We start from the raw sequence: 5,381 nt of genomic DNA, 5'->3' as shown, positions 1-5,381 counted from the left end.
AAGGTTTTTTTTCTTCTTTCTGAGTCTAGAAATTAACCACATTTTAAATTAATTTATTGTTGACCTAATAGCCCTTTTGAACTTTATGGAAGAATCAATAATGAGCTAAAAACTAAATCTGGTAATAAAACCTAGATGTAGGTAGCAGTTCAAATACCCATATACGTGGTCTCATTTATATAAAATAAAATACTATCATTGCATTTCTCATATGATACAGTTAGTCAAACCCCTTTAAGTAAGCTTTATTCCTCTGAACATTGCTGTGTCTGCTTTCCTTCATGTTGTATGTGTGCTTCCAATGACTTACCCTTGACATGATTAGAAGACCCATGGACAGCAGGGTGGAGGACTGAATGTGGGGGTGGGTGGGCAGGGCAGAAAAGAGCAGTGGGGGGAAAATGGGGACAACTGTAACTGAACAACAATAAAACAATTATCCTTTTCAATAGTCTTCACCATTCCTGCAACACATGCTTTCAATGAACCTAAAGCATCATAGGTATTTTCTTTCAAGGTAGATACATACTTTATTTTTAGATTCCATGCATAAATTAGATCATACAGTATTTGTGTTTCTGAGTCTGGTTTCGTGACCAAGAGAGTATAGTGGTGGTTACCAAGAGCTAGTGACTGGAGGAAACGGGAAGGTCTTCTCAAATGGTACTCGTTTTCAGTTATAGGTTGCATGAATCCTGGGGCTCTAATAAACAGCGTAGTGATTATGGTTCATAATATATTGCACAGGTGGCAAACACAAGGCCCATTGGTTGAATCTGGCTCTGCACCTCGTTTTCATCCAGCTCAGCATCTTCTTTCTACCCGGCGGCAGCACTGAGCTCCTTGTCCCTAGTTAAGGACATTTATACAGTCCTAAAATTACATTTGGCCCTTTGAAGGCAAGCACAAGGCTGATGTGGCCCCTGGCCACACTCCTTGTACCCACTCTCCTCGGGAGAATGAGTTTGACACCCCTGCTGTAGTGTATACTTTAAATTTGCCGAGAGAGTAGATTTTAAGTGTCTTCACCACACACAAAAAATAACTCTGTGAGGTGATGGATCAATTACCTTGATGGTGGGCAATCATTTTATAACTTATGTATTTATTAAATTATCACGTATACCTTAAAAATTATGCTGTACACCTAAGTGTCTAGCATTTTGTTTATCATTTTTACTAAAGCTAGAAAAATTAAAATACAAATACATACAGAATCATTTCTTTTTAAAAAATATTTTATTTCTTTATTTTTAGAGAGAGGAGGAAGGGAAAGAGAAAGACAGGGAGAGAAACATCAATGCGTGGTTGCCTCTCACATGGCCCCCATTGAGGAGCTGGCCCGAAATCCAGGCATGTGCCCTGACTGGGGATCAAACCTGAGACCCTTTGGTTCACGCCTGCACTCAATCCACTGAGCTACACCAGCCAGGGAAGAATCTTATTTCTTAAAAGAAAACAAATATTTTCCACTTGTCTTTAATCTTACTACATATTTCCTTAGTACTCTGTACATATATGGTTTCTATAGATCTTTCACATATTTCCATGTGTTATTCTTGTTTCATGTATGAAAAATGAGCAAAATGTCATAGTAACAAAAGTGTGTCTTCTAAGTGCTTGATGCCCCTTTCTCTGTCCCTTTCATCCCTTCTAGGTTCTTAAAATAAGAAAACTATTCAATTGAACTTATATTATTAAAAGTCTATCATGTTTTCAAGTAAATCACCAACACTTAAGGGTTAATTAAAGAGGGAAACTTTTAAAGAGGGTAAAATGACTCTAAAATCTAGAATTTATTATCAAACAGAACGTAACAAAAACAGCCATTTCCATTCACGTAGTCTTCTTAACATCACAAGGCCTCTAATTCTTTTGTGGGTTTTTTGCCATTGAAAAATTCCTTTTTATTTGTTGGCTGCCATCTTGCTTTCCTATAAACCAGCAGTGACCATGGGTGAGAGCAATTTGGGGCCACGAAGCTGCTAATCAGAGCTGGGTCTCTCTCGAGATTTCATTCCCTCAAAGTTACTCCCAGAGTGAAAGCCATGACCGCCCCTGCGACAGCGCCTCCGCATCCTCGGGAGCTTGCGTTCACCAAGTCACCAAACGGGTTAGTGATTGCTTCCCTGGAAAACTATGCGCCTGCATCAGGAATTGGTTGGTTCATTAAATCAGGCAGTAAGTACGAGGTCTCTAACAACTTAGGAACCTCTCATTTGCTTTGTCTTTCACCCAGTCTGAGTACAAAAGGAGCACCATCTTTCAAGATGACTTGCGGAATTGAAGCAGTTGGTGGCAAATGAAGTGTGACTTCCACAGGGGAAAACATGGCCTACACTGCGGAATGCTTAACGGATGGTGTCGATATTTTAATGGAGTTCCTGCTCAATGTCACTCCGCCACCTGAATTTCATCATTGGGAGGTAGCCGCCCTTGAGTCTCAACTAAGGATTGACAAAGCTGTGGCCTTTCAGCATCCACAGGCTCATATCATTGAAAATTTGCATGCTGCAGCTTACCGAACTGCCTTGGCTAATTTTCTATATTGTCCGGACTGCAGGCTAGGAAAGGTGACACCAGATGAGTGTCACCTTTGGTTCTGTGTTCAGAACCATTTTACAAGTGCAAGAATGGTTTTCATTGGACTTGGTGTGAATCATTCTGTTCTGAAGCAACCTGCTGAACGGTTTCTAAACATGAGGGGTGGGCTTGGTTTACCTGGTGCAAAGGCCAGATCCCTGGAGGTGAAATTCGAGAACAGAATGGAGACAGTCCCGTCCATGCTGCTTCTGTAGCTGAAAGTGCTGCCACAGGAGGTGCAGAGCAAATGCATTTAGTGTTCCCCAGCATGTCCTTGGTGCTGGGCCACATGTTAAGAGGGGCAGCAATGCCACCAGCCCTCTGTACCAAGCTGTTGCCAAGGAGACTCACCACCTGTGTGATGTTTCCATTTTGAATGCCAGTTACTCAGATTCTGGACCCTTTGGGATTTATACTATCTCGCAGGCCACAGCTGCTGAAGAGGTTGTCAGGGCTGCCGACAGCCAAGTAAAAACAGTTGCTCAGGGAGACCTTTCCAACACAGATGTCCAGGTGGCCAAGAACAAACTGAAGGCTGGGTGCCTAATGTCCGCGGAGTCTTCTGAGGGTTTCCTGGATGAAGTCAGGTCTCAGGCTCTTCTGCTGGTTTGCACATGCCACCATCCACAGTCCTGCAGAAGATCAACTTAGTAGCTGATGCTGATGTCATAAATGCTACACAGTAACTTGTTTCTGGAAAGAAGTCAATGGCAGCAAGCAGAAATTCGGGGCCCGCACCTTTTGTTGATTAGCGGTCATGCCGAAATACATCGTAGGAAAGAGCTAGACATTTTCTTAACCCAGAACAGCGAACACATGAAAGTCACAAGTCTGTAATGTAACATTTATCTATTTTTTTCAATGAGGTAAAATAATCTTAAAAAGTTGAAATGCAGGTAATCTAAAGTCAATAAAACATTCTAAGTGTTAAAAATTTTATTTTATTTTATTTTTCAATTGCAGGTTTTTTCCATGGTGGTCTGTATTAATTTCAGGTGTACAGCACAGTGGTTAGACAGTCATTCGTTGTCATTCTTAATCGCTCAACCTTCCATCGTTTTCTCACATCATTTTCTCTCCCAGAATGTCCTTTCCCTTTATTCTTACCTATTGAAAGCAGATCAAACTGTATTTACAAAAACAGATGGGAGCCTATTGACAATAGTTTGTCAACTTGATTTTTAAAAATATCTTGCTAAAAATTTTCTGGATTTAAAAATAAAACACTATTTATCCTGATTTCTGAATTATTTGGCACTACCTTAAATTGTGCCCTTACAGAGAATGATGGATCGCTTCACCCTAGTATGTATTCTTCTATTAGCTATCCTTCAAATTTTCCTATATTAAATCTTACCTGAAATCTCAGAGAAAGTTGATTTTTCTTTGTTTTAGATCTCAGACATTTGGCAATACTTTAAAAAACATATCTATCACATTATGGAATCATTACTTGATTAATTATCTACATTCCTTGCTATACAGAAAGAAAAAAAATCTCGTATATATCTAAACGCCCAAAGACAGCATATCCCTGAGACCAGCTTGATCTTAATATATTTACTGAGTGAGCGAATAAATGACAAATCAAGGTCAAAGAAAGTCTGCAAGGTAAGGGTTTCTTTTTTTGTGGAGCCTTGAACATGCGGTTGTAGTAACTTTGTAATTAGCTTTACAATAAAGCAGTTTTTAAAGCTCTTCATCCACAAATTAAGGATATGTTAAGCAATTTTAGGCAAGAATAGTCTTTTTTAGTGTTGTTATTTATGTATTATTATATAATATATGCCAAGAAACGTTGGGGTTTGGATTTGGCACAAAACTGAGAAACAGTGACACCTAATGGGACAGATTAAACATTTTGAATCTGATTGTTCAGGAAATTTGGTGGGGAGAGTAAATGTCCTTTGACAACAGGGCCCATATTCACTGTCACCTCCCCACTATCTCAGGTATGGTACATGGACAACCGCACTTTGATAAAGAAATGCAAGAATGATGGATATATGAATGGAGTAAAGTGAAAAATCAAATGTTCTAAACAATGGAAATTTCTCATAGATATTGCTCATCCAGAAAGGTTTTGTTTATTTCTTATTTTATTTGTTTATTTCACATGTAAGTATAAGAATTGTCTAAAACCTCTTGCTGCCATAATTATAAAAGAAGCATTTTAATAAAGATAAATTTTCTTTCAATTCTGGTGGTGGGATTTAAAGCCCTTTTTGCCCCATTTTAAAAATAGTCAAAAGACTATATGCAGTTATCTTACTACTGTATTTTTTGGACTACAAGATGCACCCCCCAAATTTGGGAGGAAGGGGGGGTGAGTCTTATAGTCCAAATGTAGCTTACCTAGCTCACTGGGTGGGGGGCCGGCAGTGGAGCAGGATCACAGGTTATTAAATATTTTATTGCATTTTTGCTTCAAATTTTTTTCTATTTTCCTCCTCTGAAACCTAGGTGTGTCTTATGGTCCAGTGTGTAAGTATTTTTATAGGTATTTTCACATTTGAAGAGCAAGCATAGAGAGCTATAACTCCAGCATTTTATCTCCCCAACTGACATATGCAGACCTCACAAGATTCAGCAGAGCAAGGGGCACAGCATAAATCCATATCACAAAGATATTCAGTGATGAACATCCAGCCCCTTCTCATAGGATGTTATCAAAGCCCTGAGACACATGAGACCCCAAAGGATTGGCTGTGTAACCTAGTATCTCATTGTGATTGTTGATTACTATTATGCATAGCTTCAAATATATTTGAATGGATTTACATATATTCATGCTTAAT

General features: G+C 39.0%; 1 pseudogene; it reads left to right on the top strand.

The window, feature by feature from the left end:
• Window positions 1–2,048: 2,048 nt before the first annotated feature.
• LOC118994033 (cytochrome b-c1 complex subunit 2, mitochondrial-like) lies at window positions 2,049–3,291 on the top strand (annotated as a pseudogene).
• Window positions 3,292–5,381: the final 2,090 nt, after the last annotated feature.

Source organism: Sturnira hondurensis, unplaced genomic scaffold (assembly GCF_014824575.4).
Source record: "Sturnira hondurensis isolate 20B ecotype Veracruz unplaced genomic scaffold, ASM1482457v3 Scaffold0000880, whole genome shotgun sequence".
In the NCBI taxonomy this organism is placed as follows: Eukaryota; Metazoa; Chordata; class Mammalia; order Chiroptera; family Phyllostomidae; genus Sturnira; species Sturnira hondurensis.
The sequence above is the reverse complement of the archived record's forward strand: the minus strand, read 5'-3'. Positions and strand labels throughout refer to the sequence as shown.